A 12,526-nucleotide genomic window follows, 5' to 3' on the forward strand; every position below is an offset into this window, starting at 1 on the left:
ACTGTCTGCTACACACTATAACCTGCTGTCACCCCCGAAATGCGCGATGAGACGCCACCAATCTCAGGGTCTGCGTTGCGCTCAAAACCCCGCCTAATCTGCCAATAAGTGCGGATGTTGCGCGATAGGTCAGTGGATATTTTGGCGCCTACCTCCAAGCTGCACGCTGGCACCGAGGCATACAGGTTTTACCCACGGCGGCTGTTGACCGGCGGTGACCGGCGGTTGTTGCTTACTAAACAATGAGGAGGTGAGAAAATCGGCCACCGAAGCGCCGGCTGTCCCAATGATCAGAAATAAACTCCAGCAACTATCGGAAAAAGGACGAAAGAAAACAACGAAAAGGAAGAAATGCAGCAAAGGCAAGATAGCGAAGGAATTCAGAGCATCACTTAACTCGGGCATAGCCTGCAATGCAATATGCATAGTCAGAGCTAGTGCGCTGTATCTGCGACATGCGATCCTCCAATCACAGAGCGCGTTACCGGAACAGCGAGGATGGCTGGGGGGCGAGGTGGAGCTAGGGCCAGCCCATCAGCTCCCCCAATTTTCGTACTGGTCACGGCTATCGCAGTAAATTTGGTCAGTGTTGTGTAGTGCTGCTCAAGTAACCTACAAATCAGTATACAGCAACGTGTCCACCTTTCAGTCTTTCGGTTATACCCTGCACTCAGAGTTGAAAATCGTGTATGCGCGGATTCCGTTACAACGCTTCTGAGAGACAAGACGCACCTTCACAGTGTCTCCGCGTTGGCATTTAGCAGGTTCCCTGCATGAAGCCTACTGAAATATTTGGAAAGTGTAAATAATGTCATTACTCGTCTATTTTTGACTCTATAGCGACCGATGACGGTAACCCGCAGGCTTGCAACGTAGCGTGACATATAACTATAGGGTTTATTAATTCGTTTCCGGCTAAAATCCGATAACTCCCGATTTTTGCGCCCTGAACAAGTTTTGCGAAAATCGGGCCAAACCCTATTTCTTTCCGATATTTGCTCTTTCCTAAAGGATAATAAAAGATGCAGATGTTAAACCACTAGGGAACGTTGCCCACTTCACGCCCAGGAATTTTGGACATTGCCCCTTCGGCAATCTATCGAATTTCGCCCAACTGTAGCAGCGTAACTCAAATATATACTTCAGAAGACCGCCCACATTTACGGCACTTATAGTCGTAACGGCTTTGCTGCAATATTGACACGAGTACTTATCTTTATCGGGCGACCACGCTTCGCCGCCTAACAAATGCTATCACACAGCGCGGGACGCGCCTGCATGTATCCGAAGTTTCTGGAAAGTTATCGATGCTTCTATCCGCGGTCTATTGTCGCCGAACCTTGTGTTATCTGATTTCATCACCTGACGCGAATGGTGTAGAACTCTGTGGAAGGCACGCGGGTCCCAACGATTAGTCTGGAACATTCGATGACTGCTCTATGAAAGCCGACGCGCTTGACCCGCTGATCAGATTTTCGACGATCGCCGACTGTGTTCGCTGCTATCGTTGTGCTTTAAGTGTAGCCTGTTTTGTGGGCACAGGTTCGCCCAATAAAAGCTAGTTTTGTCTTTCACAGTACTGCTACTGTGTTCTTTAACGTCACTACCACGTGACAATATAGTAGAATTTTGGTCAGGAATTAAATCCCGCTATAACGCAGCAGGAAAGCTACGAATAAGTGCAGTAAGTACGCGTGTTATTAATCATGGCGTGGAACTCCGTACACGCAACCTCTTTTTAAACCAACATAATCAACTTGAAAGGGCGTATATAGAGAAAACGACACTGCGTGCTTTGTGACTTCATTGTTCCACACCCGGGAGTTTACTTTTCTTTTCTTTTTTCAACAGTGTGTCGGTGTAACCATCGCACCTGTCATGTCGAGAGAAACGCGTCATTACGCATTTGTCTAGCAGCGACATGGCCGTAAACTACCGAAAAAAAAAAAAAGGGAGGCGCGGGCCATCAGGGTTAGATGATGGAGAAGTGTGAAGCGCATGTCCTTGCCAGAAGCATGTACGAGTGAGTTAACCTGTACTGGCGTGTATGTCCTCGTGCAAAGTTGCTCCAGTGTCGGGTCCATTAATGGGCTTCGCTTGAGTCTGGTACGACAAAGATAAACGAAACAAAAATGCAAACACAGCCAAAGGCAAATTTATCTTTCGTGTGTTTTTCGTGTACAGCGACCTAATCCCGTGCGAAACACTAGCTGTGCCGCTGGACGCTTACGTATTTTTTTTTTTTTGCCAATGTACACCGCCATTATAAATTTAGCTATACAATATGGGGGCCGCTACGCCTGTATAGCTTTATCATTGTTCTTATTTATTTATTTATTTATTCATTTATTTATTTATTTATTTATTTTCTGGCGGGGTAGGTTGAAGTGGGAAGGATTCGTTTGTCTGAACATGGAGTCAAGTTTGAAAACAATGAAAAAGAAATTAAGGAAGAAAAGAAAGCAACAGCAATGCAATATTTTTACTGCTTTGCCAACTTAAAGAGTATAGAGTTTGAAAACGTGTGTGATCGACAAGGTTTCTAACTATAGTATATGTGCATATACAATAAACTCGGAAACACAATAAAAGCGCATAGATCACGAACAAGCTCGCAAGAATATAGAATAATGTGTGTATGTATTCACTGTTAACTTCACGTGAGATAAAGACATTAGAAGAAGACGAAAAAAAAGAGGCTGCGTGCTCTCAGTGCCCGATAATTATTACACGCCTCTCAGTGAGAAGTTCAAAGCACTTAAATTACTTGTGCAAAAGAGACTAAATGTGGAGGCTTGGCTCTCAATGTTCATGGATTCGTGCTTTGTGTATATTTCTTACGGTCTACAATATTACAGAGTTGACGGTTAAGGGTGTATGCGTATATCAGAGTTGCGGAACGGCAACTCCGGAGTTGGGATGATTCCGGAATCGTTCCACATATTTAAACACGCGGTATGGAATGGTAATGGAATGATGGAACAGATCTGGAAGATGCAATGTGAGCGGAATGAAAGCCCGAGATTCCGGTATGGAGTTGAAATGGAATGGTCACATACTCCCGGAGCGCTAAATAATGGGTTTGAATAAATTTTCTAATTAGACTAAATAGTCGGCCAATTAATAATATTGTGGGAATATATAAGCTATTCTTTGTCATCTGTACACGATCATCATCATATGGGGTTTATATGGGGTTCTTCTTCATCATCGCTTGTGGGGCTGGCTCTCGAGTGTGCTCCGTGCTGTGGGCGTGGTCGGTTCGCCTAATCTTGTGACGCGGAATAAAAGCCGTGATTACTGCTGCGTCACAAGTGGTGGAGTGTGCTCTTCGGTCCCCCGTCCTCTGACTCCCCGCTCAACCTCCTGGAGCTTCGATCGGGTCGCCGATTGTGCCAGCTGTCCGCCAACATGTCGCAGGACGAGCCAACAGGCACTTCTACTTCCACCATCTCGGCCTCGGCTACCCCAGCCTCTCCGTATTGGGTTGTCAGTGGGCACCAGCGTGATCCCCATCTGTTTGCTGGACTTCGCGGTGAAGACGTCGAGGATTGGCTGGACGACTATGACCGAGTGAGTTCGGCTAACCGTTGGGACGATGCGTCCAAGCTACGTCACGTCGCCTTTTATCTGACAGGCGTAGCGAAGACTTGGTTTTTCAACCATGAGGTTGATTTCACGAACTGGGGCGCTTTCAAACAGCAGCTCCGCCAAATCTTCGGTACACCGGCTGTTCGTTCTGCCCTCGCAAAAAAGACGCTCGACACTCGCAAGCAACAACCCGGTGAATCTTATACGTCGTACATCGAGGATGTGCTTGCTCTTTGTCGACGCGTGAACACGGCCATGACCGAATCAGACAGGGTTCGCCACATCCTCAAAGGCATCGGAGCTATTGCTTTCAATGCTTTAGCCATCCAGAACCCCGCTACCGTCGCTGATATCGTCGCTACTTGCCAGCGCCTTGACGAACTCGAATCAGTACGGTTGCAGCCGGACACCACTGCAAACACTAGCGCCGACGACCCTACGTTACGAGCAATGATACGCGCAATAATTCGAGAAGAGCTCCAGTATCTTGGCTTAGCAGCAGGACCTATGCCTTCTCATGCCTCCGATACCAATCTGCGAGATGTCATCAAGGAGGAATTGGCATCCATGGCTGGTGCATCGTACACGGACCCTCTAACACCTAGGGCCCCATCGACGTACGCACAAGTAGCCGCAGCTACTCCAGTCATCGTCCCACCGATGCCTCCAAAACCAACACCGGCTCACATCGCTTCGATGACTACCAGCGCACCTACCCAAACCAGCTATCCGCAGTGGCGTCCTCCTCGTCCCATCTGCTACTACTGCGGCTATCGTGGCCACATAGCGCGTTTTTGCCGCAAGCGCCAGCAAGACGAGCGTCGCGGATATGACGTATACGAACGGGATGACTTTTCGCCCGGTGCTACTTTCCAACGTCTAGGGAGCTTCCATGACCAACGCCGTCCTTATGGTCCACCGCGCGGACGCTCTCCATCGCCTACTGTAGCATCCGAGACAGCTTACCGTCCTGCGAGACGCCGCTCGCCGTCACCCCTTCGCCGCTCTACGTCCCCACTGAGACCTGCTTCTCAATTCGCCGAGCGTCTTCCGGAAAACTGAATTATGCAGCTTTTGGAGGAAAAGCTGCATCGAACGACAGGACAGAAATTCCTCCATCGCGTCCGTACAATGTGATATTGGTTGTAGTAGAAGGTGTACAAGTAGAAGCTTTAATAGACACTGGTGCTAGTGTTTCCGTCATTCACCGTGATTTGTGTTCGCGACTTAGGAAAGTTACGACCCCCTATGATGGACCTACGCTACTCGCTGCTCAAGGGGCCTCCATTCGACCTATCGCTATGTGCACAGCTCGTATTTCCATCGATGGACTTCTACATCACGTACAATTTGCAGTGCTAAGTTCGTGTGCCCAGCAGCTCACATTGGGATGGGATTTTCTTTCTACGGCCTCCGCCTCCATCTGCTGTGGACAACGCGTTCTCCACATGACCGACACGACCTATTCACTTTATGCAGATGACACACCCCTTCACTTCGTTGCTGCAGAAGATACCGCGTTACCTCCTCGCCATCAAAGCATCGTTACTATCACGTCTGATGTGATTGACTGCGGCGACGTGCTCGTCTTACCATCTGCACGCTGTCTTGCAAGAGGGATAGCCTTTGCATCAGTGCTCGTTAGGTTTGATCATGGCGCTGCACTTCTCTACGCTACAAACCCGACATCCGAAAAGATTCTCATCCCTAAAGGCACTACATTGGCTTGCGCCACTGCATCAGAGTCTATATCTGTTATTTCCTTTAAACCAGCTTCCTCTGACGGTCCTTGTACCGGACGGGCCGCATCTCCTTCAGCTCTTGCAGCTGCCATCAGTTCCGACCTGACAGCTTCGCAGTCACAACAATTGCTTGCTTTGCTCCGAAAACATGAAGCTTCCTTTGACGCGCATTCATCTTCGTTGGGAAAGACTTCGATTACGACGCATCGGATAGAGACAGATGGTACATCCATCGTGCGCCGTAGACCATATCGCGTATCGCTAGCCGAGAGGAAAGTCATTGACGAGAACGTCACCGACATGCTCCAACGAAACATAATACGCCCCTCTGTTAGCCCTTGGTCTTCCCCCGTTGTTTTGGTTCGCAAAAAAGACGGCTCTGTTCGATTTTGTGTCGACTACCGAGCACTTAACAAGATCACACGCAAGGATGTATACCCTATGCCGCGAATAGACGATGCCTTGGATTCCCTGCAGGGTGCCGAGTACTTCTCCAGCATCGATCTGCGTTCCGGCTACTGGCAGATACCTATGCATGAGGACGATAAGGAGAAAACAGCGTTTTCAACACCCGATGGGCTCTACGAGTTTAATGTCATGCCATTCGGCCTTTGCAATGCGCCCGCAACGTTCGAGCGCATGATTGACACCGTTCTTCGTGGCCTAAAGTGGAAGACTTGCCTGTGCTATCTCGACGATATTGTTGTTTTCTCGTCAACCTTCTCTCAGCACCTGCAACGTCTGGATGAAGTTCTCACGTGCCTTGCCAACGCTGGACTTCAGCTAAACACTAAGAAATGCCATTTTGCGAGCAAGACAATCAAAGTTCTAGGTCACATTGTGAGCAAAGATGGCATTCGTCCTGATCCTGACAAGGTTTCCGCAGTTCAGCACTTCCCTCGTCCCGAAAAGACCAAAGATTTGCGTAGTTTCTTAGGCCTCGCTTCTTATTTTCGGCGATTCATACGGGGCTTCGCCTCAATAGCGTCACCTCTGCACAAATTACTGGGTTCTAATGTTCCCTTTGTGTGGTCTCCCGAATGTGAATCTGCGTTCACCCATCTGAAGCGCGCTCTCACATCTGAACCAGTACTACGCCATTTTGATGAAGCTGCTCCTACCCTCCTGCATACGGATGCTAGTGGTCACGGAATTGGTGGCATTCTCCTACAGCGAGACGACACTTTAGGTGAGAGGGTCGTCGCATACGCAAGTCGCGTTCTGACAAACGCCGAAAAGAATTACACCATCACGGAGCAGGAATGTCTAGCTATCATTTGGTCTGTGCAGAAGTTTCGACCTTATCTTCACGGCCACCACTTTACGATCGTTACAGACCATCATGCATTATGCTGGCTTTCGACGCTGAAGAACTTGTCTGGACGACTTGGTCGGTGGATTCTTCGTTTGCAAGAATACGACTTTACCATTACCTACAAGTGCGGAAAAAAACACCAAGATGCAGACGCACTTTCTCGCTGTCCGCTTCCTACGACACCATGCAATGGAGCTCCAACTACCATCCGTGACAAGCTTTCGCTCGATCCCTCCTCAGATGCTTTCTTGTTGGCCACTGTCGACGAGATGCCTCCACACGACAACAAATCCTTCCAATTTCATCAACTTGCCGACTCTTACTGTCGGCGCATCATCGACCACCTTCAAGGAGCTTCGCGCCCGCCTAACGCCCGCCTTCGTCGGCAGCTGACGCAATTTAAGATTGACAACCGCGTCCTATACCGTCATGTCTATCACCCTGACGGTCAACGCTGGGTTCCTGTTCTGCCACGCTCTCTACGTGCTTATGTCCTGCGGGCTTCTCACGACGACATGACTGCTGGTCACCTTGGTTTCCAGAAAACCTATGACCGCATCAAAGGGCGCTTCTACTGGCCTGGATTGTCCGCCAGTGTAGCGAGGTATGTCGCTTCCTGCGCTCTATGTCAGCGTCGAAAGCTCCCTACATCAGCTCCAAGCGGACAACTGCAACCGGTTCCTTGTCCGTCGCAACCATTTGAGGTCGTTGGAGTTGACCTATATGGCCCACTTCCTGTGACTCTCACCGGTAAACGATGGATTGTGACAGCCGTTGATCACTTGACACGCTACGCCGAAACAACTTGTGTGAGTTCTGCCTCAGCCTCTGAAGTTGCTGCATTCATACTTCAATCCTTAATACTGCGTCACGGTGCTCCTCGCGTCCTCCTGAGCGACCGTGGAAAAGCATTCCTCTCGCAACTACTAGACGAAGTACTCAGAGCCTCCGGAACCACCCACAAGACTACCTCCAGTTACCATCCGCAAAGCAACGGCCTCACAGAGCGATTTCATCGCACGCTGTCAGACATGTTAGCCATGTACATTGACCCGGATCACAGAAATTGGGACGCAATTTTACCATTCGTGACCTTTGCATATAATACCGCCGTTCAACGCACGACCGGTTACTCGCCATTCTACCTTGTCTATGGTCGTTCGCCCTCTTCCTGTCTTGACGTCTCTTTCTTCGCGCCAACTGTCCATCAATGTCCTTCCTCCTGCGAAGAATATGTGTCCCGCATTCTGCGTTGTCGCCAGCTCGCCCGCATCAACACCGAAGCACGGCAACAGGACCACAAGCAGCATTACGACGCCTCTCATCGCGTCGTGTGCTTCCGCCCTGGCGAGGAAGTGCTACTCCGGACACCAGTTCGTACTCCTGGCTTGTGTGACAAGTTTCAGCTTCGGTTCATCGGCCCCTACAAAGTCTTGGAGCAGACTTCTCCAGTGAACTATCGCGTGGAACCAGTTATTGTTCCAAATGACCGGCGCTGCCGCGCCGCTGAGATTGTCCACGTTTCCCGTATGAAGCCTTTCACGAGACGTTCACCGCCCCTTTGAATTGCGGCCAGGATGGCCGCTCTCGCGCGAGGGGACATTAGTGTGGGAATATATAAGCTATTCTTTGTCATCTGTACACGATCATCATCATATGGGGTTTATATGGGGTTCTTCTTCATCATCGCTTGTGGGGCTACTGCTGCGTCACAATATTTTACAATTTTTACTCGATACGTGCTCTTTCGGTATCTACCTATGAGTGACTTCCTCTGCAGCGCTAATTATAAGCAAAATGATATTCTGCACATCCTGTGCAACTGATGACCCGAAAACTTTTCTTTGTTACAAAGTTGAAGCGCTAAGAAGCAGCAAATTTCAGTTAAAGTTAACCCCTTCACCGTTTGTTAACGAATTCAGTAGTTAACTTCTTAGCATCGGTGAACCCCTTAAACATTTATTTAAGGAGTAAACTTGCAAAAAATTAATAAATTTAGCAAAAGCATGCTTGATCTACGTCAAAAGGGCATGCAGGCAAGATTGACGACGTGGCTAACGGTTGCACCCACGCGAGTGTATGGTAATTTGGAAAGCACTCCATTATTTTTCGCTCGCTCTCGAGGAGGTGGTTAGAGAGGTCTGCTGGAAAATGATGCTCGTTAACATGCCAGTGAATATGAAACAACAACAACAAAAAACGTAGTACACTTCAGTGATTCCTTGACCTCCGTACTCATTTAATGCTACGGCAGCATTATCCTTGAAGACCGCCACCTCAATTTTGCTCGCCTGCCTCGTCCTGAAATATTTGCTCTCACCCACCGCAGGGGACATGGTGTAAGATTATTTAAACTTCGCTTTAGTCGAATGATTAATCATTACAGAGATTAGACGCAACGACGTCCTGAAGAGATGAGAGGAAACAGAGTGTGTTTGCTATTGTTCGAAAAAAATAAAATATAGCAGTAGTACGAAGCATTAGTTGTTACGTTGTTAAGACTTCATTTTGTTTTTGTCGTCTGGTATGGAACTGTAAGTGGTAAACGGTTACAGAGAAAGTATTTCAGTAATTGGAATTCGAGGAATGGAATTCGAGGAACTCCAACAGTGGAAATGGTCTACCTCTCACGACTCCTAGGAGTTAAAAGGAGTGGAATTACCGGAATCTTAACTCTCCGGAATGGAGATGAGAATGGAGTGGAACGCTTCACTCCGCAACTCTGACAGGCACTACGCCAATTCCTTGAAACGCGAACAGCGGTGTGCGTGACTTTCGAACAGCCTGCATATAGCGAACAGCAAAATGCGCGAACACGTGTACACGACCGAATGTGATGCGTCGCGAGCGGTGTTTGTGACACGCCAGAGTTGGTCGTGCCATAGAGTGTTCTGCCAAAGTTGCTAAAGGGAACTCTGACGATACGGTCATTCAGCTACACAGGGAGTGCTGGTTAGTAGACTGATTTGTCCGATCTTCGTGATAAGCCGCCATGCTTGCAGCTCCCGTAGACACTGGCGCCAGCGTTCCCTCTATAGTGATTGTCACAGGAAATTGTGTGCGTGATACACATCCGTGCCCTTTGCTTGTGGCTAGGCTGCGGGAAAAACCACGCGCTCCGCTGTTCGCGTCTGAATAGTTTGGTGCATATATGACTCGCAGGCTATCGGACTCTTGCACTCCATCGCGGTGTCTCCCCGTTGACGGCGCTGTACATAACAGTGCTCCGCGTTTGCCACGCCTTTAAAGACCGTCGGTGCATGCCTTGCGCGTACATCCGTCTAAGACTCCAAATTCAAAAAAAAAGAAAGTTACAGAGGCAACTCACAGCTGTACTGTCGACCACCAAGGTTTACGGACCACGTGATAAGAAAGAAAAAACGAACATCTACGCAGCCTCACAACGCAGCCTGGTATTCGCATTTCCAGCCTCTAATATAGTATGTGCGAACATGCTAACATGCTAACATTGTTATGCGCTGTTTTACTGGCTACAGTTACAGGCTTCCCGAGAGAAAAAAAGAAGAAAGAACGCTTTCCCGAGATCCGGTGGTTTGTGAACATTTGTGGTCGACTGTACGTTGTTTCTCATTAGCAGTCATGTGACCAAGCACCTATGGGGCTGACCCCTGTTTTCTGCTCTCACTTGTAAAGGCGGCGGGCATTTGGTACAGTGTCGAAAGGACCGGCACTCTCTACAACAACTCGGCGACCTGCACCATGTACGAGGTAAAGCACAAGGATGGCATGGTTTACGAGGTGGAACTCACCTACCGGAGCAAGTCGTGAGTACGCGCGCGCGCGCACACACGCACGCACGCACGCACGCACGCACACGCACACGCGCACACACACACGCACATATATCAAAGCACATGAGCAGGTTCAAGTATCTTAAATGAGCATGCACACTGCGTGCTGCACGTCTATAGCGCTGTCAGCGAGAGTAAAAAAAAAAAAGTCCCTTTAAATTTCTGCCTAAAACTGCCTGTGAATAAAACCGGTCATTCCTTTTCTTTATTTCTTACTTTCTTTTTTTTTCAAATGCCGAATTTACTGCGATATAGGTCGGTCCTTTTGTGTCCAGATATGGCTCGAAAATATACTTGGCACTTTAAGAAAAAGACACTCTTAACCCGAAAAATGATGTCGCAATATGGCCTCCAAAAGCACTCGCCCTTCTGCACGCGGAATTTCTCATTCCAAGATAATGCGACGAAGAGAACTCGGGTTACGCTCACAAACGAACACCCCGACTGGAACCAAGAGTCAGAGAAAATCATTCCGGAATTAATAAAGACAAGGCGCGTACGGCGAAGTCGCGCGTAGTCATAAATGTTTAGCTAAAGAGAGACCAGGACACGGGAAGTGCACTTAAACGTGCAGACACGGCGCTGGCGCCTTGTGTTTATTTAGTTTATTCTATTAAGCACAACGTTTTGCAGAATAGGGAATCCTGAAAATAGTGTATTCAACGTTAACCGACGCTGCCTGGCCACGCGAGCAAAAGATTTCGGATCCTATACACGCACGCCCAGTGCGTTCTATATACCTTTTTTCTTGGATATACACAATGGACGTGAGCCGTTTTCACTCGGTACTTCTTTAAACCCTCCGATTACATCGCACACTCGCGACCTACTAGATCTGGTTCTCAGCGACATATTCCAAGTATACTGATGAACATAGAAAAAAAGAAAAAAGCCGATAACAAGGTTGTTAGTGCGCTGATGAGCGTACTTGTGATTAATCAAGATCAAGGTGACACTGCTTGCTTAGCGTTGGCTGGTTTTCTATCTCTTCTTTATTCTTTTTAGTTAGTAACAAACGGGCTGCGCGTTAACCTTTGTTATATATGTACTGTTCGCAGGAATACGATGATGAAGAATACGTTTCGTATACTAGAAGATTCCGACCACCCAGCTCAGTTCTTTTTCGCGGATCAAGGTAAGAGTTTGGTAAGCCTATGCAGGCGGCTGCTTTGAACCGTATAAAGAGCTCTATGTTCTTGTTTTGACTTTTGTTCCTTAGCGAAATGGCGCAAACCACTCTGGGGGTCGGCCGTGAATCGGGCGGTGAAGGCTCTATGTGAATCGAGCACGAACATCACATTTGTTCTGTTTTGACGTCATTTGCCACACTCGCCTGGCGTCGCATGGCGCTTCGGTTTTGCAGTTCAATTCAACTCAGTTCTTTCATTTCCATAAGAATACAGTCATACGGGCTAAAAATGGAAAACGGCATGATGCAGAAGAGCGATGTCTTCTATTCTGCTCTACCGCCATGGTAACGTAGTGGCCTGGGCGTTAAGCTGCGGCCGCATTTCGATGTGACCGAAAAAAAAAAGCGAAACAAAGAAGAAAAAAAAAAGGAACGCCCGTGTACCGTGCATTGGGCGCTCGTTAATGAACCCCACGTGGTCAAACCTAATCCGGAAATCACCCCCCCCCCCCCTCCCTCCCGCGGCGTGCCTCGTGATAGAATCGTGATTTTTCTGCTCTTCCTTTATGTGTGTGTGTGTTGATTGTATCAGTACGTTGCTTCGGTCGCTCGACGAGTGTCACGCTTCTTTTCGAGGGAGACGCGCTACCTGATCATGTCAAGGTGGGCTGCGTGAGAGACCCCGTGCGTCCTTATGTGCCCCGACCACTGCAATATGTCACAAGAGCCTAAAGCTAGGCCATGTCAGCGCTTTGTGCACAGGCCAGACGGCATGCCTCCACTGTGCCGGCAGCCATGACGTAGCTTCATGTACAGTAAAAAAAAAATGAAATGCTCGAATTGCGATCGACCCCACGAGGCCAATTCCAAGGATTGTCCTAAACAGAAAAACAGAATACTGAAGCAAATGAGCAAGACAAGTATGTCTCACAAAGAG

At 48.5% G+C, this 12,526-nt stretch overlaps 1 protein-coding gene across 1 annotated transcript in view; it reads left to right on the forward strand.

The window, feature by feature from the left end:
* The window catches only part of LOC126541797 (uncharacterized), an 89,149-nt gene that overhangs the window by 71,685 nt on the left and 4,938 nt on the right, over positions 1–12,526 (forward strand). Inside the window, exons 5-6 of the mRNA XM_050188730.3 lie at positions 10,303–10,433; positions 11,519–11,595. The gene's annotated coding sequence lies outside the window, so the exon portion shown is untranslated. The remainder of the gene's footprint in view (positions 1–10,302; positions 10,434–11,518; positions 11,596–12,526) is intronic.

Source organism: Dermacentor andersoni, chromosome 2 (genome assembly GCF_023375885.2).
Source record: "Dermacentor andersoni chromosome 2, qqDerAnde1_hic_scaffold, whole genome shotgun sequence".
Classification (NCBI taxonomy): domain Eukaryota; kingdom Metazoa; phylum Arthropoda; class Arachnida; order Ixodida; family Ixodidae; genus Dermacentor; species Dermacentor andersoni.